Raw genomic sequence first — 25,240 nt, 5'->3', positions numbered from 1 at the left:
TACATGTAATAATGTGTTTTGTATTTTAATGCCTTTATCTTTCTCCAAACTTCTTAAGGAAAGGGTCTATGTCTTATCACTCTTCATATTCTCAGTCCTTAGCAGAAGATACAGAAGACTTCCAATGTAGGTTTAATAAGTGAATTAATATATTTGTTTGCATGTTGATATTTTTATTATATAAAATTTGATCTATTTTGAGTAAAACATTACTCAGTAGAACTTTTCTTTGTAGAAACAGAGGTTATTTGGCTTCCTTGTGGCTTAGACGGTAAACAATCTGCCTGCAATGTGGGAGACCTGAGTTTGATCCCTGAGTTGGAAAGATCCCCTGAAGAAGGGAATGGCTACCCACTCCAGTGTTCTTGCCTTTTCATGGACAGAGGAGCCTGGTGGGCTACAATCCATGAAGTCGCAAAGAGTCAGACATGACTGAGTGACTAACACTTTCACTTTCACTAATGTGTTATAAATTCTGGAGCTCTCAAATCTATGTCGTCAGGTTAGACTTATACCCTGAATTTCAAACTTACCACATTATGTTTTTTCACCTGCAGTTCCTGTAATTCCTCACCCTGAGCGAAGCAGTCACTGAAGCTGGAAACTTGAGTTTCCTTCCTCTTCTCTTTCTGTGCTTCCTCCAACACAGCTAAGTAGTCAGTAAGTCCTACTGATTGTATCTACTAAAAGGTCTTCAATCTGTCTCCTCTTCATCCTTGCAACTTTCTTTTTTTTTTTTTTTTCATTTATTTTTATTAGTTGGAGGCTAATTACTTTACAATATTGTAGTGGTTTTTGCCATACATTGACATGAATCAGCCATGGATTTACATGTGTTCCCATCCTGATCCCCCCTCCCACCTCTCCCTTGCAACTTTCTAAGTGGTCTCCCTGTAAACCATCTTGTCCCACTGCAACACAGCCACCATACATTTTAAACAGAATGTGGTGACCCAAGGACAAATGAGCAGATAAAACCAAGGAGGGTCTTGGAATGCAGGAACGGAAAAACTAGACCCTTATCGTCCTTCCTTCCCCCATGTTGTAACTATTAACAGATTTCAGGTCCTCCTGAACAGTATAACCTGTCTACCCTCCTACCCCATAGGGAGAAGGTATTTGCCTTACTCTTCCCCTACCCAGTGTATGTGCCTCTTCCAATCAGCAAATGACCCACAAGACCCCTATCCCACTCCTTGTACCCTGGGTATGTAAGTAGACTAAGAACCCCTGTTCAAGGTCAGTTCTCCCTTGAGCTGGCCCGCTGTTCTAACAGTGTCTCCTGCTCTAATAAACTCTCATTCTGTCTCATTTCTGGAAATTCTTTTCCAACCTGTGCACGGACCATGACATAGAATACTATTTTAGAAGTGTCAGTGGCTTATCTTCAGATTTTTTGGTAGATACTCCTGACATAAGATTTCAGAAGCATCAAAATGCTTGTAGTTTCCCGAACATTCATTCTTTCTTGCCTCCCTTTGTGTCTTAGAGGATGTAGGGCTGCATGCTGACTTCCTGCATTGTTGCACTAATGTCTTAGGGTTACTGTAACAGGGTTACAGTAATTACCATAACCTTAGTGGTTTTAAAATAATCTAAATTTATTCTTTTAACAGCTCTGGAGGCCAATCACATTTTTCATCATTGAAGGTAATAATTACCAATTTGCAAGGATTAGAAAGTGAGTGTACATTTGAAGGACCATTTTATAAACCTACCACAACTGTTGCTTTACCTGTTGTACTGTGTCTCATTCTCTTTGTGTTACCAAAATGCAAGTGTGAGTATCTGACACAGAGTGAGCCCAAAGAAGTTGAATTGGCAGAGTCTGGCTCAGAGAAAGGTTTATTGCAGGGACACTAGGGGAGAATGGGTGGCTCGTGCCTTTAAATCCTAAACTCCCTTAGAGGGTTTCAGCAAAACATTTTTAAAGGCAAAGTGAGAGGAGGATGTGGTTGGTTGTTGCAAACTTTTTGGTGTGGAGTCCTCTGTTTTTGCAGCTGTCCATGTAGGTTCAGGTCATGATGTTCCTGTAAACCTCCAGGATACATGTTATTCTCTGTTCTGCAATTTTTTATCCCTGTATGAAGAGACAAGTGTTATACCTATATAGATCAGAGCCTTGAGGATGGACTATCCTGCGTATTTCATGCTATAGGCAACATTCTTAACTCCAAGCAAAGGCACTAGAATACAAAGGTTAAAGTAAAAGAAATAGATCTAATACTGAGTCAGATTTGTTCTTCCCAATTATGTTTATGTTCTCAATGTTGAGCATATACTAGTTTGTGGAAGGAATAAATATCAATGTCTGTTAGAAGAATCCTTTGGATATGGTGAAGGAATAGAGTAGCAAACATCTTGGGCAACATGACATGAAAGTTGAGGCTTGAATTCTGGTTTCCATCAAGAAAGGTCAGGGCATGATGGTGTGGGAGCCATGACAAAATGGGGGGAGCTAAAACAGGCCAAAGAGAAGATTAAAATAAGGTGCTAAGTTGAAGACAATGACCAGTCTTTACTTTCAAAATTCTCCAAGCCAGGCTTCAACAGTATGTGAACTGTGAGCTTCCAGATCTTCAAACTGGATTTAGAAAAGGGACAGGAACCAGAGAACAAATTGCCAACATCTGCTGGATCATCAAAAAAGCAAAAGAGTTCCAGAAAAACATGTATTTCTGCTTTATTGACTATGCCAAAGCCTTTGATTGTGTGGCTCACAAGAAACTGGAAAATTCTGAAAGAGATGGGAATACCAGATCACCTTACCTGCCTCCTGAGAAACCTGTATGCAGGTCAAGAAGCAACAGTTAAAACTGGACATGGAACAATGGACTGGTTCCAAATTGGGAAAGGACTATATCAAGGCTGTATATTGTCACCCTACTTATTTAACTTATATGCAGACCACATCATATGAAATGCTGGGCTGGATGAAGCACACACTGGAATCACAATTGCCGGGAGAAATATCAATAACCTCAGATATGCAGATGGCACCATCCTTATGGCAGATAGTGAAGAAGAACTAAAGAGCCTCTTGATGAAAGTGAAAGAGGAAAGTGAAAAAGCTGGCTTAAAACTCCACATTCAGAAAACTAAGATCATGGCATCTGGTCCCATCACTTCATGGCAAATAGATGGGGAAACAGTGAGAGACTTTATTTTTTGGGCTCCAAAATCACTGCAGATGGTGACTGCAGCCATGAAATTAAAAGACACTTCCTCCTTAGAAGAAAAACTATGACCAACCTAGACAGCATATTAAATAGCAGAGACATTACTTTGCCAAAAAAGGTCTGTCTAGTTAAGGCTATGGTTTTTCTAGTAGTCATGTATGGATGTGAGAGTTGGACTATAAAGAAAACTGAGCACCAAAGAATTGATGCTTTTGAACTGTGGTGATGGAGAAGACTCTTAAGAATCCCTTGGACTGCAAGTAGATCCAAGCATTCAATCCTAAAGGAAATCAGTCCTGAGTATTCATTGGAAGGACTGAAAGAAGCTGAAGCTCCAATACGTTGGCCACCTGATGCGAAGAATTGACTCATTGGAAAAGACCCTGATGCTAGGAAAGATTGAAGACAGGAGGAGAAGGGGATGGCAGAGGATTAGATAGATGGTTGGATGGTACCACTGACTCAATGGATATGAGTTTGAGTAAGCTCTGGGAGTTGGTGAAGGACAGGGAAGCCTGGTGTGCTGCAGTTCATGGTATCACAAAGAGTCTGACATGGCTGAGTGACTGAACTGACTGAGCACTCTGGGTGCAGTGGGAAGGACTTGAGTATGAGATGGAGTGGCAGGCAAAACATGATAAGGGTGAAACCAAGTTAATGGGATATTAAGAAGATGGGATTGATAGAACATGGCCATAGGGTGGTTTTTCTTGAGAAAGGGAATCTGAGAAGAGGAAGCTTATGAGAACAATAAAAATAACTAAGAGTATGTGTTTATTCAGGTCTTGTTCCAAAATTTATATTTGGAGTTATCCATTTTAACCATATGACAACTGCATGAAGTAGATACTGTCATCTATATTAGGCTGAATAATGGCCCCAAATATACATAATGCACGCTTAGTGGCTCAGTTGTGTCTGACTCTTGTGACCCTGTAGACTGTGTCCTGCCAGGCTCCTCTGTCCATGGGATTCTCCAGGCAAGGATAGTGGAGTGGGTTGCCATTTCCTTCTCCAGAGGATCTTCCCAACCCAGGGATCAAACCCAGGTCTCCTGTATTGCAGTCAGACTCTTTACTGACTGAGATAAGTGGGAAGCCATGAACTCAGCTCTATAGTCATCCTGAAGAATCTGCTGGCCTCAGAACTCTGGCCCCCACAGAGAACCTCACCTTAATCTCTTAAACCTATTAATGTGGCCTTATTTTGAAAAAGGTTCTTTGGAGAAATGGTTAATTTAGGATTCTGAGAAGAGATCATCCTGGGCTAGCCTGCTGTGTCCTGAATGCCACAGGACGTCATGTCCTTGTAATACCGAAGCAGAGGACATTGACACAGACAGAAGAAGGAGGCAGTGTGACCATGGAGATTGGAGTGATGTAGTCACTAGTAATGGAATGTCAGCAGCCAGCAAAAGCCGAAAGAAGCAGTGAACAGATCCTCCCCAGAGGTTCTGGAAGGCGTGAAGCCACGTTGACATCTTGATTTTGTTCTAGTGATACTGACTTCAGACTACTGGCCTCTTGATCTGTGAGAAAACTAATTTCTGTCATTTAAAGGTGTGAAGTTTGTCATAATTTGTTGCATCAACCGCAGCAAACTAATTCATGGTGTGTCTTCATAATAAAATGGAAAACACTGATGTTACCTTTATGACATTGAAGGTTACCTTTAGTAAGCAGCAATGCCAGGACTTCAGCATAATCTATCCTCTTCTAGAAGCCAGAGCATTAAGCTGTTAGTTTGATGGTGTTAGGTCTGGGGTATTTATGAAGTATGAAGTTGAAGAGATAGTTGGATTATACCACTGTTCTCTCAACAGTTGACAGGATTTAATGTCTTCAGGGCTTGGGTAACTATTAGATTTATAGGGATTGATAAAATCACTCTGAAGGATACTTAGGTTTTGATGAAAAAGGTCCAAGGATAGAATCTGGATGTAAACACCTTGCTGGTAAGAATATTTAAAGAGAACAACAATAGAAGCTGAAAAGAAAGAATAAGATTGAACTAAGAAGAAAAGATAGAACTAAGAAGGGAAACCCCAAGGGAGAGAATTAAGAGAGAGAGAAAGGAGAAAAGAAGGCAAATAGGAATGTGGAAGAGGAAGAAGAGGAGGAGAAGAGGGAAAGAAGGAAGGCAGTTGTAGTTTTCACTCTGTAAAAAACCCTTTCACTGTATGTTATAATTTGTGCAATTTTCTATATATGAAATTTTCTGTATACTTTAGTAAATATTTATTCTAGAGGGGTTGGATGGGGAGAGGAGAGAAGATCCAGGAGGAGGGGATATTTTATAATTTTGACTGATTCGAGTTGTTGTATGGCAGAAACCAACACAACATTGTAAAGCAATTTTCCTCCAGTTAAAAACAAAATAAAACAAAAGTGCTACAAGAAACCTAAGGAAGGTAAGAACTGACATGTGTTTATTGGATTATCAATTGAAAGGCACTGGTGACCCTAACCAGACTGTTTAAAATCCTAATGTTCTGGGATAAAGACAAGTAAAGAGGGAACTACAAACACACGTGTAGGTCATTCTTTCAAGAACATTTTTATAGACTATTCCGATGAGGTCTGTAAAAAGGGAGAACTTAAATTGTACAGGTGAAAGAGAGCCAATGGCTCAAAGTCCTTGTGAAGAAATGGATTAAGTCAGTAGCAAAGGTTGAGCGAGTTGCCTCGAGAAGGGCCTGGGCCTCTCCTGAGCTGCAGGCAGGGCGAGTCTGAGATGAATGTGCGGATGTGGGCTAGGACACAAGGGGATTGATTCTGTCAAGCTGCTTTCTATCTCAATTTATCAGCTAACTGCTGATCAAATACCTCCCTTTCCATTCAACCCTATTGTTAGCACTACAGTTGCCATGTGAAGAATTATCTCCATGATTTTCAGGGTCTTCCTTTGAACGTTTTTAAGATTGGGCTTGGGACCAGCATGCAGTGTTCCATGTGAGTTCAGTCTTCTTACAATGTGTCATTAAATGAGTTAGTGAATGATAATTTCACTGAAAAGTCTTATGATTCACTGGGAATCAATGATCTCTCTCTCTCTCTTTTTTTTTTCAGTCACAGCAAATTCTACTATGTCATTCATTAAGCTTTCGTATCTAGTTTTTATTTTATGGTGTACTTAGTATCAAATTAAATAAAGTACTCTGTGCCATAGATGTACAATACAAAGTAATGTCAAGGGGAGCTGAGGTGAGGAGTAGATTTCATGAGTCAGGATGATCCCAGTGACTTCCTAAAAGAGGCATTTTGAATGGAAGGAACCTAAGTATTTAGAAGAAAGAATGACTCTTCCCTGTATGTGCTCAGTCGTGTCCTACTCTTTGTGACACCATGGATTGTAGCCCACCAGGCTCCTCTCCATGGGATTTTTCCCAGCAAGAATACTGGAGTGGGTTGCCATTTCCTACTCAAGGAGATCTTCCCAACCTAGGGATCAATCTCGCATCTCTTGCATTTGCCTACATTGGCAAACAGATTCTTTTACTGACTATGCCACCTGGGAAGCCAACTCTTCCCTATGGGCCAATAAATATATGAAAGAGTAGATATATGTATGAAAAAAAGTGAAACTGTTGGTTGTTCAGTCGTGTCCAACTCTTTGTGACCCTGTGGACTGTAGCTGTATAGCTAATTCATTTTGCTGTGTGGTAGAAACTAACACAACGTTGTAAAGTAACTATACTCCAATAAAAATTCAGTCAAAAAAAGTTAATGAAAAAAATAACCATTCATTTAGACAACAGGAAAAAGAAAGCCCTCAAATTCCAAAAGTAGAAAAGTATACATAAAATTACTTGAGGAAAATGTAATGACATTTTTTATTAAAAATGTAACTCTAAAAAATTGCTTAAACATTACGTAGATATCAGATATCCCAGGCATACTAAGTATTTTCTGTAGACAGATTTCAAAACAAACAAATAAATAAAAACAACAGAACTCTCCTTCACAAAGCTATGGAGTCATTGAACACATTAAAGAGTGTGCTTTGAATTCCTGGGGGGAAAGTACTTTGTAAACATCCAAGATTATATTTCATTTATATGTTTATTTTTCTCAGTAAATTAATGCCTTCCCCTTTATGTAAGAGCTTATTCCTTTTTTACAGGCTGAGTTTTTTTTTTTTTTATCACCCACCTTGTATGCAGTTCAGGATTCCATTGTTCTCAAAATGTTCACAAATATCCTGTTAATGTGTGTTCTATTATTTCAAAAAGTATTAATGTCTGATTTGTAAGACAGTAATTTGCAAGTTCACTGTTTATTCCTATTTTAAAGCTTAATACAAGACTTTATTATTTCTCTGACTTCTTTTCCCTCTCCTATGTCAATGTGTTTCAAAAAAGTGGTAGGTGGTGAATCAGTTTGTTGCTTTGTGTATACTGAGGATGTTAATATTTTACATGCTGGGGTTGTCAGTAGACTTTCTTGTGCTGATTTATTCTCTTTAATTTTCATCTTTAAAAAATATTTTGACTATGATTTTATGGAATTAGTCCTCATATTACTTGGCTTTGAAACAGCCAGTTTGCTCATCATATAGTACTCAAACACTATTATTTGTTTGAAGATATTTTTATTTTAGTTGTACTTCCTTTCCCATTTTTAAACATATACTTGATTCTTTTTTTTTTTTTTTAAACATATACTTGATTCTTTTTTTTTTTTTTTAAACATATACTTGATTCTTGATTAGGGCAAAGGTAGGAGTCTAGGAAGGCTTTCATTGGTGCGAACACATGTACGGAAGTTAATTGTTTTACTGCTATGGGATATATATAGGAGAAGAAAAGGATTATTTCATACCTTTAATCAATGTGTAGAAACAGCCACCATACCTTTACTTTTTTGTCTTTTCTTTTATTTTCCCCTCCCTCCCTTCCTTTCTTTCTTTCATTTTATTTTTCAGTGTGAATTTATTTTTACGAGACAGTTACTGAAACTGATCATTAGAATCCGGCAACCATAACTCTGCCAAGAAACAACAACCAAAAAAAGTGTCGGGTTACTGTATAACATCATCAAGATTTCAGGAAAATGGATGAAAATTTAAAAAAAGAAAAGCAAATTTATAAATGAATATGGACATGGTTACCGTCTTAGTAATAGGGGATCAGTAATTAAACCTCTGAGTTGGTGTTTTCAGTGCTTGCAGTGATTTTTGAGAGGGGAATAAACACATTTTCAGAAGTGGAGCTGGGAGCTAGAAATGTAAAATACTCTGGCAGCTCAGACAAGAAGTAGCCAGGTCCTGGAAATTCAACAGAGTGTGTTGATATACTTCTGCAAGTTACTGGAAGAAATAATCACAATTCATACTACATCTTTAGCCTTTTTAAGCAACATAATCCTGCATGTGTGTATATGTATGTGTGTGCACGTGGATGGGTGTGAATTTTAAAATCCAGCGTTTAAGGTTGAATTGTTTAAAACACAGAGGGAGGTGGAGATAACCTTTAAAAACCTCTCCATGTCCTTTCTGTTCCCAGCACAGAGTACTATTTGCATCTGTCATGATGAGGGAGTAGAGTGAGGATAAAGAAAGGTCAGAGGCTTGGGAACTGCAGAAGAAGAAAAATGACTTATCAAATACAAACAAGTTACCAAAATATATGCCATCTTTTCTGTGTTAGTGGCTAGCTAGTGATTGCTCAGGGACAAATCTAAAACATCGAGAGTATTTATTTTGAATTCTTCTTCAGTGAGAAGCTGAATATTAACTATCATTGAAAGATGCTTACTATTTGTCAAAAGTAACAAATAAGAAAAGGGACGCATTGAAGGATATCATGACTTTATGCTGGAAACAGCATTTAAAAAATATATTATCTTCTCTGCATATTTGCTGAATTTTCATTTTTACCCAATGTCTTATAAGTTGTATCAAATGAAATTCAATTTATCCGTCAAGTTAAGTTTTAAAAGTTCAGATTCTTCTAGAAAATAACATTATGTTTAAAATAAGCTAATGAAGAGATTTCCTTGATGGTCCCGTGACTAAGAGTCCACGCTCCCAATACAGGGGACCTGGGTTCAATCCCTGGTTGGGGAACTAGACCCCACATGCCACAACTAAGGATCTCGCAGGCTGCAACAAAGACTGAAGATCCCGAGTGCCACAGCTAAGACCCGACACAGCCAAATTAAATAAAAAAATAAGGTAATGAAATTTTTCTGCAATTAATTATTGAAAAGGGAGAGGAGATAAAAATTATCTGAGCCACAGGTGGACGGAAGAAAAACCCCGAGTTCTTCAAGCAAGAATCCTGGAAGTTAAAACGGTGAGTAATTGAGAACAAGGATAATGGAAAATGCCAGCCACTGAGACCAGAGGCTCACGTGGAACTGCGCTTCTCCTAAGAAGGTGATAGTGATCATGACTCTAGCTTCCATCCGACTAGTCGTGGAATAAAGAATCGAAAGATCAGGCCTTCCTTTATCTCACCATGTAGTGTTGAGAATGTCTAGCTATTTTTAATTTGAGACATACTGATAGAAGTTAAATTTTTAAAGATGAAAATCAAGATACCATTACACTTTCTAATTCAGTATTTGTCTGACAACTATTTAAGGAACAAATAAAAATACTCTGAAAAGATTTTATTTGTTAACCAGTAAAATTTGTTTTGCTCAAAGGTGATATCTGTGGTTGGGGATGAGGAAGGAAATCCGATTTTAAGCTTTACATTTCATCTGTCTCCTACCTATATCTGAATCTATTAGTATATGTTCTATATTTTACTTATTATTAACTTTATGATATTATTAATAGATATTGTTTCTTTTGCAAGGATAAAAAAAACTTTAGATTTGAAATATTTTCTTGTGAATAACTGAATACCATAGTTAATTTTATTCCTAAAGGCGATTTTACAGTCCTTTCATAGTTTGAATTTTCTTTTATAATGGCATATTTTACAAAAAAGATAGATTTGTGTTACCATTTTTTTTCTTAAGTATTGCTCTGGAAGAAAGGTCAACCTCTCTTCAACCAGTGTATTAACATCTATTGAAGGAGCTGGTTGTTGCCTTATCTTGAGTATGTGGATATGAAGGAAAGCCCTTGGACTAGCCGACGTAGAAACCAACTAGATATGACATGGGCTTCCCAGGTGGTGCTACTGGGGAAAAACCTGCCTGCCAATACAGGTTAGATGTAACAGATGTGGGTTCATTCCCTGGGTCAGGAAGATCCCCTGGAGGAGGACATGACAACCCACTCCAGTATTCTTGCCTGGAGACTCTTATGGACAGAGGAACCGGGTGGACTGCAGTCCATGGGGTTGCACAGAGTCGGACATGACTAAAGTGACTTAGCACGTTTGTACTCAGATATGAGATACTTTTAGCTTTTCCTGAGACTGGAGAGAGACCAGAAGCAAGGTAGCAGAGATTGATGTCTTAAAGAGAGAAGATGAGAGTGTCATTCTTGAGCATCTATACCTGAGGACAGAGAGGTGGGCCTGGCATGCAAGAATGGTGCCTCTGTGGACAAAGGCTTTGTCACTCTTGTTCTTTCCCTGGCACTACTTAAACTCAGAATTCAGATAAGATTCTATGCAGGGGATGAGACAAAACTAAAAGGACTGACACTGAACTTTACAACATTCTGGGAGGTTAAGCCCTAGAGGAAATTATATTTAATTCATAGTTCTATAGAAATGCGACTTCTTCCAGTGCACATTGCCCTGACCAAATTTTATAGATGCTGAACTTAAACAATGGATATATAGTGCTATATAGACTACTTATTTTTTCTGTATTTTGAGATGTATAATTAATATTTAAATAGACATAACTTTTGCTCCTGGGATAAATAGTTCTTAAATAGGACATGAAAATCTTAATTGTAACAGGGCAATTTTTGGGGGGCCACACTGTGCAGCCTGTGGGATCTTAGTTCCCCAACCAGGGGAACCTATGCCCCCTGCAGCAAAAGCACGAAGTCCTATCCACTGGACCACCAGAGGATTCCCTGTAACAGGACAAATTCGATAAATTAGAATGCATTAATTGGAGAAAATTTGTCAAAATCACTATTAGGGTACTGAAAACGCAAGCAAGAAAATGTCAGAAGAGGTTTTATGTCTATATCCTGAATAGCTAGAAGATTCACTAAAAGATAGACCATCAAAATGGAAACATGAGGCAAAAATTTGAAGAGACACTTCACAAATGAGTATTAAATAGTCAGCATACATATGAAAAGATGTGCAATTTTATTAGCTACCAGAAAAATGTCAATTCAAATATGACATTTCTACATTCTCATCAGAATGGCAGATATTAAAAAAGAAACATATCCTATGTTGGTTCAGAGATAGAACAACTGAAGTTCACATACACTGTATTTAGGACAAACTTGGAAAATAAATGGAAATATTTACTAAGTATGTCCTGTGACACAGCAATTCCTTTGCCCAGGAGAAATGTGGACATATATTCACCATAAATATACTAAAATAATTACTAAAGAACTGTTAGTGTTAAACCCAAATAAAAAACTACTCAAATGTCCATGCACAGGATGATGGATAAACTATGCTATAATCACACATAATCTATACAACCATGAAAAATGAACTAGTACTAGTCACAGCAACATGGATGCATTTCACAAAGAAAATATGGAGTGAAAGAAGTCAGGTATGAAGGAATAGTATGCAAAATTCCACTTTTAAGAAAGGGAAAAATAAACAAAACTAACCTATGGTGTTAGAAATTAGGGCATAGCTTTGGAGTGAGGCAGAGACTGAAGCTGGGTAGGAGGGGAAGGGAGCTTAATGCTGTTTCATAACCTGTATTGCTTTCACAGTTGTGTCACTTTGTAAAAATTCTTTGAACTGTGCACTTATAATCCATGTACCTTCTTATATTTAGGTTTTGCTTTACATAAAAATATTATCTTTTTTAAAAAGTTGTTTATGCTTTCAAATATCAGCCAAGTTCTGATCTGCAGATCCACAAAAGAGGATTAATTTTAAAAACTTGATATTTCTAAATTTTTAATGGAAATATACTCCTTTATTTCCCTTTTGCATACTCTGATATTCTTTTCCCCCATCAATAAATTTTGATGAAATCTACTTCAGGGATATGCCTTTAGTTATTTCTAGATAATGGAAACAATTAACTACTACTTTCCAGTAAACTGTCTAGCTGATCACCTCAAAACTATTCTCTCTCAAAGAATGAGACAGAGAGAGTGTGACAGAGAGACAGAGAGAGAGAGAGAGACCCCAGTCCTGATCATGTAGTCCCTTCTTTAAATTCAAATCAAACTTTGATTTGATCTGCTCTAAGCTTTATTAAATTGAATGCAGCTGAGTAGACACAAAGATGAATGCGGGAGGAGATAAAGTATTAGAATGTCCCTTATTTCAAGCACAGTAAATAATTTCAAATTTGCCACCTGTGCAGAGCACTTTTCTACATTTCAGTTTTTCAAATTGTGGAAGATGAGCAGATTCTAGATAGGAGAGCCATCAGCAGGCAGCAAAACCACTGATTCTTGGAGAGAAAGGAAAAACATTATATTACAAATGATTCCATTAAGTAGAGTTTGACAGCTTCCTACTCCTCTGAAAGAGTTATTTCTTCTTTCTTTTTCTTTTCTTCTTCTTCCTCTTTTTTTTTTTTTTTAACATAACAACCATGGGGACTGTTTAGGAATCAGGAGCTACTTCACTCTAAAAAAATTACTCTTAAATAAACAGTTTGCAAGCCCTCTCAGTATGTGACCAGAGCAAAGAAAAATAGATAAACATTTCTTAAAAGCTCTATCAAAGTATAAAAACTCCTTAAATCTTTCTCAGACATCTGAGTCCTCAAGGACTATTTCCCTCTTTTTTTCTCTTAGCCATTTGGAATCCAACTTGGGTGATCTTTGTCACATCCGAAAGTTTCTAGAGAGTTTTGTCAAGAGCCTAGGGACACTGAGCTTATAGATTACCATGACCTTTATAGTAATAAAGCATCAATAAAATACCATGTCGACTTTCATCTGTTTTCGAAACATTCACCTTTTTTTTTTTTACAAATTTGATTACAAAAATCTCAATATAAAGCAGAATAAACTGGGGACAGTTGGGAAATAATTTCTGTATAAAAGTACATTTTACTACAAATTATTTAGTACATTTCACATGTACGTGCATTTGTAGCACATTGATGTAACCATAGAGAGAAGAATGCTTAAACTGTGAAATGTTAGATACATCTGGGCTTCATATTTTTATTTCACAATATGCTTCATCAGATCTTTGTTCTATGTAGGCACATGAAAATACTTCACAGAAGTGTTTGCCTATAGGCTGAGAGCAAAGGGACTCAGATTAAAACTCAGTCCTGGGACTTCCTTGATGGTCTGCTGCTTCTGCTAAGTCGCTTCAGTCGTGTCCGATTCTGTGCTACCCCATAGACGGCAGCCCACCAGGCTCCCCCGTCCCTGGGATTCTCCAGGCAAGAACACTGGAGTGGGTTGCCATTTCCTTCTCCAATGCATGAAAGTGAAAAATGAAAGTGAAGTCACTCAGTCGTGTCCGACTCTTCGTGACCCCATGGACTGCAGCCTACCAGGCTCCTCCATCCATGGGATTTTCCAAGCAAGAGTACTGGAGTGGGTTGCCACTGCCTTCTCCACCTTCATGGTCTAGCAGCTAAGATTCTGCACTCCCAATGCAGCCTGCCTAGGTTCAATCCCTTGTCAGGGGACTAGATCCCACATGCCTACAACAAAGATCAAAGATCTTGTGTGCCACAACTAAGACCTGGCACAACCTAAAGAAGTAAATAAATAAATATTTAAAAGCAAAACAAAAAAGCTCAGTCCTGCTAATCTCTGGGCCATCAGTGTTGGCTGTCTCCACCTGAAGCAAAAATAAGAGGGAAATAAAACATTATGATACAGTTTATTTGACACTGTGGATTTTAGTACATCTTTCCTTCTTTGACAGTCAGCGGGTTTCCTTTTAAGATCTAAAGAAATGATTTACCTCCTTTATTTATAGCTTTCTTCATCTCTCAGTTAGTACTCTATTCTAGCAGAGAGAAAGGATTTATGCATTGACAGAGTTGTTATACATCTAGGTTCTGAATACCTTGAAAGGCGAGTACTACCCAAATAAAAACCATTGTTATTCTTGGCAATTTTAGCAGAACCTTCTGTGGTATCTTGAGATTTGTTTTCTTCAGGAGCTCAGATGTTAATGTCATCAGTCAGAGATACTTAAGGGTAACAGAAGAGTTCCTCTAGAAACACTGCAGGAGGAAATTGGTGGTATCGTCAGGACTCTTTTCATTTCCTAAATCCAGGTGAAGAATGACAGGCTCCAAAAACTTGATAAGACATTTAATCCTGTTCCTTGCACCAACATTTCAACCCATGAATTATTGGCCTCAGTGCTATGACAGGAAGCCTGCATTTAAGAGGAAAGGAAAACAAATAATTCAACAAGAATTTTCTTAATGAATGCTGGGTGCCTAGCACTGTGATTACACATTGTGATATGCACCAAAGCAGTACAAAATGCAGTCCTATTTATGCTGAGCTTAAAAGTGTCAGTAGGAAGACAAGATGGACACATGTAAAATGATTTGCTATGGCAAAGCAAAAACTGACTAAATGTTAAAAATATCTGATTCAGTGATAAATAGCAATAGGATTTCAGGAAGGAGAAAGGTCAATATAAGTTCAGTTCAGTTCAGTCATTCAGTCGTGTCTGACTCTTTGCGACCCCATGGACTGCAGCATGCCAGGCTTCCCTGTCCATCGCCAGCTCCCGGAGTTTATTCAAACTCATGTCCATTGAGATGGTGATGCCATCGAACCATCTCATCCTCTGTCGTCCCCTTCTCCTCCTGCTTTCAGTCTTTCCCAGCATCAAGGTCTTTTCAAATGAGTCAGTTCTTCTAATCAGGTAGCCAAAGTATTGGAGTTTCAGCTTCAGCATCAGTCCTCCCAATGAATATTCAGGACTGATTTCTTTTAGGATGGACTCTTTGTATTTCCTTGCAGTCCAAGGGACTCTCAAGAGTCTCCTCCAACACCACAGTTCAAAAGCATCAATTCTTCAGCTCTCAGCTTTCTTTATAGTCCAACTCTCACATCCATACAAGACTACTAGAAAAACCATAGCTTTGACTAGATGGACCTTTGTTGGCAAAGTAATATTTCTGGTTTTTAATATGCTGTCTAGGTTGGTCATAATTTTTCTTCCAAGAAGCAAGCGTCTTTTAATTTCATGGCTGCAGTCACCATCTGCAATGATTTTGGAGCCCAAGAAAATAAAGTCTGTCACTATTTCCACTGTTTCCCCATCTATTTACTGTGAAGTGATGGGACCAGAGGTCATGATCTTAGTTTTCTGAATGTTGAGTTTTAAGCCAACTTTTTCACTCTTCTTTTTCATTTTCATCAAGAGCCTCTTTAGTTCTTCTTTGCTTTCTGCCGTAAGGGTGGTGTCATCTGCATATCTGGGCAAGCGGTCAGGAAGGAAATACAGTGTGCTTTTAACTTTATATGATCTCTTCGAGAGAGAAAAGCTTCATCTAAATTATTTCATCTGATTGATGACCGTCATTTATAACTTTCTTGCTACTTCCATCTTGGGTATTCCTTTGGAAAAGGTGTATGGATTCATTACATATTTTAATGTATTGTTTATAGATTATAAGATAAAGTCAAGCATGTATCTGCTGACACTTTTTAAGTTGACCTGTCTTTATACTTAGAAATGTCTCTTAATAGTAGGCTTCCCTGGTGGCTCAGATGGTAAAGACCCTCTTGCAATGCAGGATCCCTGGGTCAGGAGGATCCCCTGGAGAAGGAAATGGCAACCCACTCCAGTAATCTTGCCTGGAGAATTCCATGAACAGAGGAGCCTGGCAGGCTACAGTCCATGGAGTTGCAAAGAGTCAGGCATGACTGAGCAACCATCACTATCTGCATATCTGAGGTTATTGATATAATATAGATGAGAGATTTTTAGGGGTAAGTTTCAGAAAAGGCACTGTGAAACTAGAGCTATATCTATAAGACCTAAGAGAATTTAGAAACATAAAGGACTGTGATTCCTGGGAAAGTGGCTACTAGCTTCTTGCCTCTGACCATTACACATAATATTTGCTATGCATAAAATATACATTTTTTTTGTCTCCCACATTACTGCTCCTCCTGATCCATATCTAATTCTAAACTAGATTTTAGGTAAAATATTTATTTGTGAAGACCATATCTAGTTTCCCAGTATAGATGTAGCATCACTATGTTATCATAGTCTCTGAATTTTATTAGATAGTACAATTCTGCAATTTTTAAAAATGTTGATCTCTTTTATTTGCATGTATGCTCCATGAGGGCAGGGACTGTCTTGTTCATTGCAATATACCCAGTGTCTGGTACTTATGGTTCAGGGACACATAAAGAATTAACACATTATATGTGCCATTCCTCTTATTTAAAGGAGGCATGCATGCACAGACAGGCGTAATGTATACTACCCAATGTTCTTTCTGCTCCAGCATGGTGCCTCACCCACAGTACTTGAGAGAAGGGATGCGACAAAGGGGAAAGTCTTCCCGAGGAGTGAATGGAAATTGTGAGAGATCTGTGCTTTTTTTGAGCACTCAACATTTGCAACAAGCGTTTGGGGTGTGATGCATTACGTGTATTTTCTAGCATGCGTGCTAATCACCCCCACTGTCAACTCCAGTCAGATTACCCGCCATCTTCCTTTAATACTTAAATCTGTTCTATTTTACATGGGAGCACAATCTTGTTGCTGCTACTGCTTTTAAGCAGAAATCACTTTTATAAAGACCTTTAGTGCAATAATCAAAAGTTTTCTGATAATTATTCTATATTTTAAAAATTGGGGTATAGTTGCTTTACAATATCATATTAGTTTCTGCTGTGCTCCAATATTCTTATAGCTCATTTAATGCTGTTCTTTTATTCCACTTGGCAACAGAATAATGTACCTTGAGATACATTGTTCTGAAAAAATAAAAACAAACCCTCTAGTTTGTTGTTCCCAGCTTTACTGAGATATAATTGATATATAACATCATGTAAGTTTAAAGTGTACAAGGTGATGTTGTAATACATATATATATTGCAAAATGTTTACCAACTTAGGTTAGATAAGCATTCTTAATCTCACATTACAGATGGTAAAAACATGAAGGCTCTACTCTTTTAGTAACTTTTAAGCACACAACAAAGTATTGCTAAATATCATCATGATGGGGTACATTAGCTCCCTCAGAACTTAGGGGAAGATCATGCTCTGTGACTAGCATCTTCCCATTTCTGCCCCCCGTAGCCCCAGACAATCAGTGTTCTACTCTCTGTGTCTATGAGTTTAATGTACCCTACTTAGATCCCACATATAAATGACATCAAACAGTACTTGTTTTTTTTCTGTCTGACATATTTCATTGAGTATCATACTCTTAAGATCCATCCATGATGTCGCAAATGATAGGATTTCCTTCTTTTTTATGGCTGAGTTGTTCTTCACTGTAGATATCTATATATGTATATGTAGAGCTAGATATACAGATATATTTCACATCTTCCTGTCCTTTCTTTCTGGGACCCCAGTGGTACCTAGAATGTCTCTCTCAATGGTGTCCTGTATGTTCTCTAAGTTTACTTTGTTTCTTTTGATTATTTTTTCTTTTTGTTCTTCTTTATGGGTCAGTCCATGGATCTCCATTTCTTTGGGGTCAGTCACTGAAAGTTTAACTGTCTTCCTTTGGTGATGTCATAGTTCCCTGTTTCTTTGTGTTCCCTGTAGCCTTGCATTGGTGTCTGTGCATCTGAAGAAGCTCTCATCTCTTCTAGACCTTCTGCACTGACTTTTGAAGAGAAATACCTTCTCATGCAGGTGGGGGCACACTGGAGCATGCTGTGACCCGGGGTCTGGTGCTGTAGGGTGCCATGTGCAGTGGTGTGTCGGGGCTCTAGGCCTAGGGAGGCTTAACTGTTGTTGGGGCAGGACACCGATGTTCACAACATCAAAAATTGTGTCATCCTTTTGGTGAGTCTGTGAGAATCTCAAGAGGCTACGAAGAGTGTGTGAGCCCTCAGCTGCCTCCAGGCCCAGTGTCTATGGACTAGGGCTGGTGGTGATGCTGGTGGTCAGGGTTTGGTATGCATGTGCGGACCAGATGTGCGGACCAGCTGGACTTGTCTGGCAAATACTAACAGGTATTATGTGTAGTGTTTGGGGCCAGTGCCAGCAAGGGCCAGCGTCTCTAGCAGCTGCAGGGCCCTGGCTGTCAGCATGCAGGCTGGTGCTTCAGGGCCTTCCCATGGTAGCCAACAACAGTGGAGTCCAGTGACAAGAGTGAGGTTAAAGGGGTGCAAATACTGCCATGTGGGTCGCAGAGTCCTCAGTTGTCTGCTGGTATGTGTCCCTAGCTCTGAGACAGAGGTGTGGGATGGAGCAGGGAGGGACTCAGGTGGCCGGCATCCATGAACATGAATACTATGGGGCAGAACCCAGTGAAAGCTGCATAAGGTCCATGGTGGCTTTGCTGGCCATTGGATTCTTCAGTGGCCAAGTCTTCTTGGTCCTCTGCAGAGCAGGCCACTGGGATCCAGGTTGCTCTTGGTCCTTCTTGGTCCTCTGTGGAGCAGACCACTGGGATCCAGGTTGCTCTTGGTCCTTCTTGGTCCTCTGTGGAGCAGACCACTGGGATCCAGGTTACTCTTGGTCCTTCTTGGCCCTCTGCAGAGCAGACCACAGGGATCCAGGTTGCTCTTGGTCCTTTTTGGTCCTCTGCAGAGCAGACCACTGGGATCCAGGTTGCTCTGCTGTGTAGCTGACATTGATAGTCCCTGTTTTTTGCCTTCTCTGTACATTCCAGCTTTGCTGGTCTATGAAGGGAGTGAAACTGAGATGGGTCCTTCTTGAAGTGTCCCCAAACCTTGGAAAGTTGGTCACTCACCCCAGGCTCCCTTTCTTTTTTTTTTCTCCATTTATTTTTATAAGTTGGAGGCTAATTACTTTACAATATTGTAGTGGGTTTTGTCATACATTGACATGAATCAGCCATGGATTTACATGTATTCCCCATCCCGATCTCCCCTCCCACCTCCCTCCATATATATGGAATTTAGAAAGATGGTAATGATAACCCTATATGCAAAACAGAAAAAGAGACACAGATGTACAGAACAGACTTTTGGACTCTGTGGGACCAGGCTCCCTTTCTTAGGGCAGCTCTTTCAACCTAGGGAGTTCCTTCTTCGGTCTTAGCAGTGCCATCCTGAGAATGAGATGATACAGGCAAAAACGAAGCTGTTCTTCCCTTTTGCTGTTGTTTATTTTCAGGTTTTTTGTTCCACTTGCTGCTGAAGCTTCTTGAATCGGTCCCTGAACTCTTGCAGAGCTGTGTTTATTTGTGGATAGCTGCCAAATTGTTTATATTCCTCAAGAATTGGAGGCTAGGGATCTCTTCATCTGCCTTTTGGGTGATACCACCTGCTTTTTCTTTTAAAACAGAATTCACATATGTGAAAATCTAGATCATTTGAAATTTGGAAATAACTAGGAATTAACACAGAGAAAATGCATGTTAAAATGTTGCAGGTTGAAAGGGAACAAAAACATTAGCTTTTCTTTTAGGTGTGTCTGAAAACTTTTAGTCTTTCAGATATACTGCAAGTTTGTAGAGATACTAAAGCAACTCAAAAAGAAGTAACACAAGTGAAAAATATCAGTTAAACACAGTGGAAAGAAGCAAGGACGAATTTCAAGGTTTTGAAACAGTATATAAAAAACCCAAAGTTTTCATCTAAATACAGAAGCTATGTGTAAATGTGCCAACAAGTTGAGGGATTCTTCATGTTTTACACATGATTTTTTCCCTCTGTTCCTCGCATTTGCAGAAACCTTACATGGAAGCTTCATTCCTTAGGGAGAATGCCATGTCACCATGAATGAATAGGCGGGAAGAGAGGTGGGATTTTGAGACCCCAACAAAGGGACTCCTATAACAGGAGGAGGGAAGAAATAAAAGTCTGATACTAAACCACTTCCTTTTTCAAACTGATAAAAATGTTCACACTTTCCTATTTTCTATTTTGACCTAGAAGTACTAAAAATAAAAGAAAACCTGCTCTGCTCATGAAGTTAATCGGACTGAAGGCAATCCAGCTCTTTTCCGGATTCTTAAAGAAATTCTTCCTAGGTGATGTGATTTTCTGTTGGATGAGCACAATAGGCACACCCAAAGGTCATGTACAACACCTAAGTGGTGCTTGTGGGTCTGGAGCAGAATGGGTGGGAGTGGAAGTAAGGGCCGCCCGAAAATAAAGACTCCAGAGTGCTCTTGACAAGACTGACTCTCGGTGAATTTTCCTACATGCGGGTGTAAAGCATAATGTTACTCAGATCAAAAGATGATGAAATCAACATCAGGCATCAAGTTTTATGTCCTCCTTTACAGAAAATAGAGACGTAGGATGGGATGAATAATATGCCATGAGAAGATTGTAATCATATGTGGTGCCTAAAAGATGCATATGAAGCAAGGTTGCTGTCATATCCATCCTGAAGTGTATGATGGCAACTAGTTAGTACATGCCTCACTTGGGTGTTCATACTGAAAGAATTTAAGGAAAACTTGCTATACCCAAAGCATTACAGGAAGTCCCTTACTTATGAGCCTTCAAGTTGTGAACTTCTAACGATGCAAATGTGCATCTGGTTCCAGCAAGGAACCAGAGCGTGTGCCATCAGTGTCTGGCGTGAGTGAAATTGCAGCTTGCCCTCCATCTCCTATTGTTGATGATCCTTCATCTCTGCCATCTCCCCACCTCCTTTCCCTCCTCCAGTCAGTAACTCTTCTTGCTTGTTCCCTCAATGCCAGCCCCTCTGTGTCAACTGTTGTACTGTAGTATGAGATGAAAAATGTTCTCTTTATTTATTTTTTTTTGTGTGTGTGTTTTTGTATTATTTGTGTGGAAAGTATTATAAACCTATTACAACCTGTGTAGGCAGTTGCATTAGTTGGGTACCTCGGCTAACGTCGTTGGGCTTACGGACAAATTGGACTTAAAATGTGCTCTCAGAATGAAACTTGTTCATATGTAGGGGATTTACTGTATATAAATCCTCATAGGAAAAACAAATCTGACACCAAACAATGGTTTCTGATTGTAGGTTTGTGATATACTAGGTATTTTTTAGGCTTCTCAGGTGGTGCCAGTGGTAAAGAATCTGTCTGCCAGTGTAGGAGACACAGGAGACACAATAGATGCAGGTTCGATCCCTGGGTCAGGAAGATCCCCTGGGAGGAGGAAATGGCAAACCACTCCAGTATTCTTGTTTGGAGAATCCCATGAACAGAGGAGCCTGGCAGGCTACGGTCCATAGGGTCGCAAAGAGTCACACACAACCAAAGCGACTTAGCACTCAGATATTCTCTGTACAACATTTTTCATTCTCCAGAACTAGGACATGCACTTTGAAAGTGGCCTTTCTATTTAGTTTATTTACACTCTCTCCTACCCAATTCCCATCCCAAGCAGCACAGCTGTTCATTTAGGAACAGCTAAAAATGAAGTGTACATCTTTTTAGAAAGCAGAAAGAAGTAGAAGACTGGGAATTAAACAGGCACCATAAATTCATAACTTTGTTTTTAAATATATTACCATGATCCTTTTGGTTGCAAAAGACAGAAACTCAAATAGATATACTGATGGAGAAGAGGGAGATGAGAAGGAGAAGGTACTAGTCTGCTGAGTTCAAAGGAGGGGTTGAACCACTAAGAGCAGGGAAAAAGTTACTGATAAAACCTCAGGAGAAACTTGAACTATGGCCTCAAAGGTGACAGTGCCATCTTCATCTCTGCTGGATTGGTTTCTGTCAGCACTTTTTTTTTTTTTCCACTGTGACTACGTTTATGTTGTGATTATCCTCAGGTTAATATTCTACAGCTTGAACCACCAAACTAATTACCCAAGTTCACAATCCAGAATAAGTTTGATCAGTTTCCTTCTAGCCCAATGACATAGTATGATCCAGGAAAAACACAGCAGCTTTCATTGCAAAATCTTGGGTGAAGCAGAGGGAGACATACTTCTTCAAGGAAAACAGTCCCAGTCTGTTGGACCACTTGTTGCAAAGCAGTGCTCATCGTGTTAGTCCCCCATAAAAAGATCCATATCATGAGTCCTTATGCTTTAAGACCAGAAAAGGATTTATTCCTCCAAAGCAGTTTGTTATCGGACAAAGGAAATGACAAGGTCCATTACGCTTCCTGTCTTTGCTATTGCTGCCATAAAGTTTAGAATTTAATTAAAACATGCATTTCAATAACCAACTTACTTCAGGTTCATGGGATATTTTCCATTGTTTTCTATAAGGTTTATTACTTTTTTTTTTTAACTGTTCTTTTCCTTGCCTTTTGAAAAATAAGACTTCTGATTTTTTTGGAAGCAGATGAAAACCAGTAAATAAACACCTAATCCAAAACATTGGTCTTATGGGCTCTACACTTGCTAATAGCATCTCCTCAAATGAATGCTATGGGCCATTTAGTATAATCTTAAAAATACATGGAAAATTCTCTATTAGAAAAAGAAATAAGCCCATCTCATAGATATGGAGAACCGATTGTGGTCGCCAAAGGCAGACATGTGGAGGTAGGTGAAATGGGTATACGGAATCAAAAGGCACAAACTCCCAGTTGCAAAGTCAGTCAGTCCTGGGGCTGTATCGTCCAGCACGCTGACTACAGTTAATGCTGTAGGGCGTGTGCAAAACTTGCTAGGAGAGTAGATCTTAAAAGTTGTCAAATAAGAAAAAAGTTTTGTAACTACATACGGTTGAGGATGTTAACGAGACTTATTGTGGCAATCATTTCACAGTATATACAAATATCAAATCATTACCTTAAGGAGAGGACTCTGTGCTTTGGTTGTCAAGGAAACAGTAGTGACAGTGGAAGACGGCCAAACGAAGTAAATGCAGTAAAAGCAGGAAGTGGCCAATGTCCTGGTACATGTTGGTCCTTCACATCATGTGCTTACTTTTATTGGTTGACGTCTCCCTGTAAATGACCAGCAAGATTTACTGCTTCCTGCCTAACTATTACCGTGATAAAAACAAACCTTCCTTCCAAATCTCAGCTGGTGGAACTGTATAGTGGTGAATGGATTGAAGTCAATAAATTTTTAAACAAGAGGCAAATATTTTTAGAGGTAGAGTTTCCCCTTTGTAACAATGTCAGTAATTTGTGGTTTTCTTTATTGAGATGCACAAAGAGAATTGTGTAACAGAAAATATTCAAAACCCCCTGCTTTTTGTGACTTGCGTGTGTGTGTGCTAAGTCATTTCAGTCATGTCTCTTTGCGACTCTATGGATTGTATCCCACCAGGCTCCTCTATCTGTGGGATTCTTCAGGCAAGAATACTGGAAGTGGGTTATTGTGTTCCCCTCCAGTGGATCTTCCTGACCTGGGGATTCAACCTGTGTCTCCTGCATTGCAGGCAGATTCTTTGCTGCTGAGCCACTGGGGAAGCCCGTGTGTGACTTGGTTTTCTCATAATTTCCTAGAGCTTAGGATTTTGCCTCCACAAAAATGCCTTTGGATCCAAAGAATGAAAGAAAGTCTCTCTGTAATGTGGATAAAATATTATTTGGGTTTGTAGCACAGCTGTCCATAGAAATTTTCACTAGTTCTTAATGATAAATTTTTCAGTGACACATTGCTCGGATATGTTAGCTGTTTAAAGCAAACTTGAGTAGCGTCAGACCATATGGTGGCACAAAATGGGGATTCCCTACCCAACCTTAGTGTAGTTGAGGGTTTCATGGCCTCTTAAGGAATAGCCTCAAAAGTTCCACGAAGTTACTTCTGGCCCATTTTATTAGTTAAATTATTTACACAAGCCTGGATCCAAGAGGTGAGCAAAAAATTATCACTTCTTGATGAGAGGTTCAGTTCAGTTCATTTCAGTTCAGTTGCTCAGTCGTGTCTGACTCTTTGTGACCCCATGAATCACAGCACGCCAGGCCTCCCTGTCCATCACCAGCTCCCGGAGTTTACTCAAACTCATGCCCATCGAGTCGGTGATGCCATCCAGATGAGAGGTGCTTCAGACTATGGTGGGCTGTGTTCTCATCCTCTACAAATTTTGATTTCCTTCTGCTTGGAAAATATGTTCACCTCATCCCCTAATGACATCTGATTTGGGTTCTCTGATGGACATGCATTCATCTGATGGGTCAGCTCGGAGGGGAGTTGAATTTTATCCTTAGATGACTGTCCATTGATTTTTTTTTTAAATTTAGGGAAATAATGTCAACTTCGCATTTAAGCAATAAACAGCTATTTTGAGTGGCTATGGAAAGATATTGAAAATTTCAGGAGTGTTTAGGTGGTGCCATCAGCAGTTCTTAGTGATTATTCAGATGTGTAGAGTGAGGAGGAGGGAGAGGGAGGAGACTGACCTGGCTCCCAGGGTTCCAGCTGCATGAATTGGACAGTGTTTTCTAAGCTGTGGGACATGTTGCATTTGAGAAGCCTTTGTAGGCAGCCATGTGAAAGACAGCTCTGTGGTGGGGAGCTAACTTTTCTGGGGGGAGGATAATTGTTTTATGATATCACTGAGGGAGACTGAATAGAGTGAGTCGAGAAGAGGGTCCAGAATAGCACCCTGAGAATGAACAGCATGAAACACCCACAAGTAAAAAGCAAAGAAGACCAAGAACAGTAATCAGCAAGTTGGGAGAAACATTTGAAAAGGGTAGTATCAAAAACCAAAGAGGGTCAGACACTTTATATGAAGAAGGAGTGAGAAGAGAACACTATCAACAGTACCAGAGAGATCAAGAACCATAGCAATGATGTGTTTAAATGTGGCCTCTTAGAATATCTAAAATACAAAGCACTCTTTTCCCTACCAAATTACATGATAATATAGCATAGTATGTTACTTAATATTAGATAATAAATTTATATTAGCAGACAGTATACTCTGAAACATCTTAGTAAAAAGTAGATTAGGTTATTGCAGCCTAAATAT

At 39.2% G+C, this 25,240-nt stretch overlaps 1 long non-coding RNA gene across 1 annotated transcript in view; it reads right to left on the bottom strand.

Annotated features, from left to right (window-relative positions):
• LOC122682013 overlaps positions 1–25,240 on the bottom strand; it is an 87,062-nt gene that overhangs the window by 21,029 nt on the left and 40,793 nt on the right. Inside the window, exon 2 of the long non-coding RNA XR_006337191.1 lies at positions 23,104–23,261. This is a non-coding gene — a long non-coding RNA (uncharacterized LOC122682013). The remainder of the gene's footprint in view (positions 1–23,103; positions 23,262–25,240) is intronic.

The sequence above is a fragment of the Cervus elaphus genome, chromosome 23, assembly GCF_910594005.1.
Source record: "Cervus elaphus chromosome 23, mCerEla1.1, whole genome shotgun sequence".
Taxonomy (NCBI): Eukaryota; Metazoa; Chordata; class Mammalia; order Artiodactyla; family Cervidae; genus Cervus; species Cervus elaphus.
This window is presented reverse-complemented; position numbering and strand designations above follow the sequence as displayed.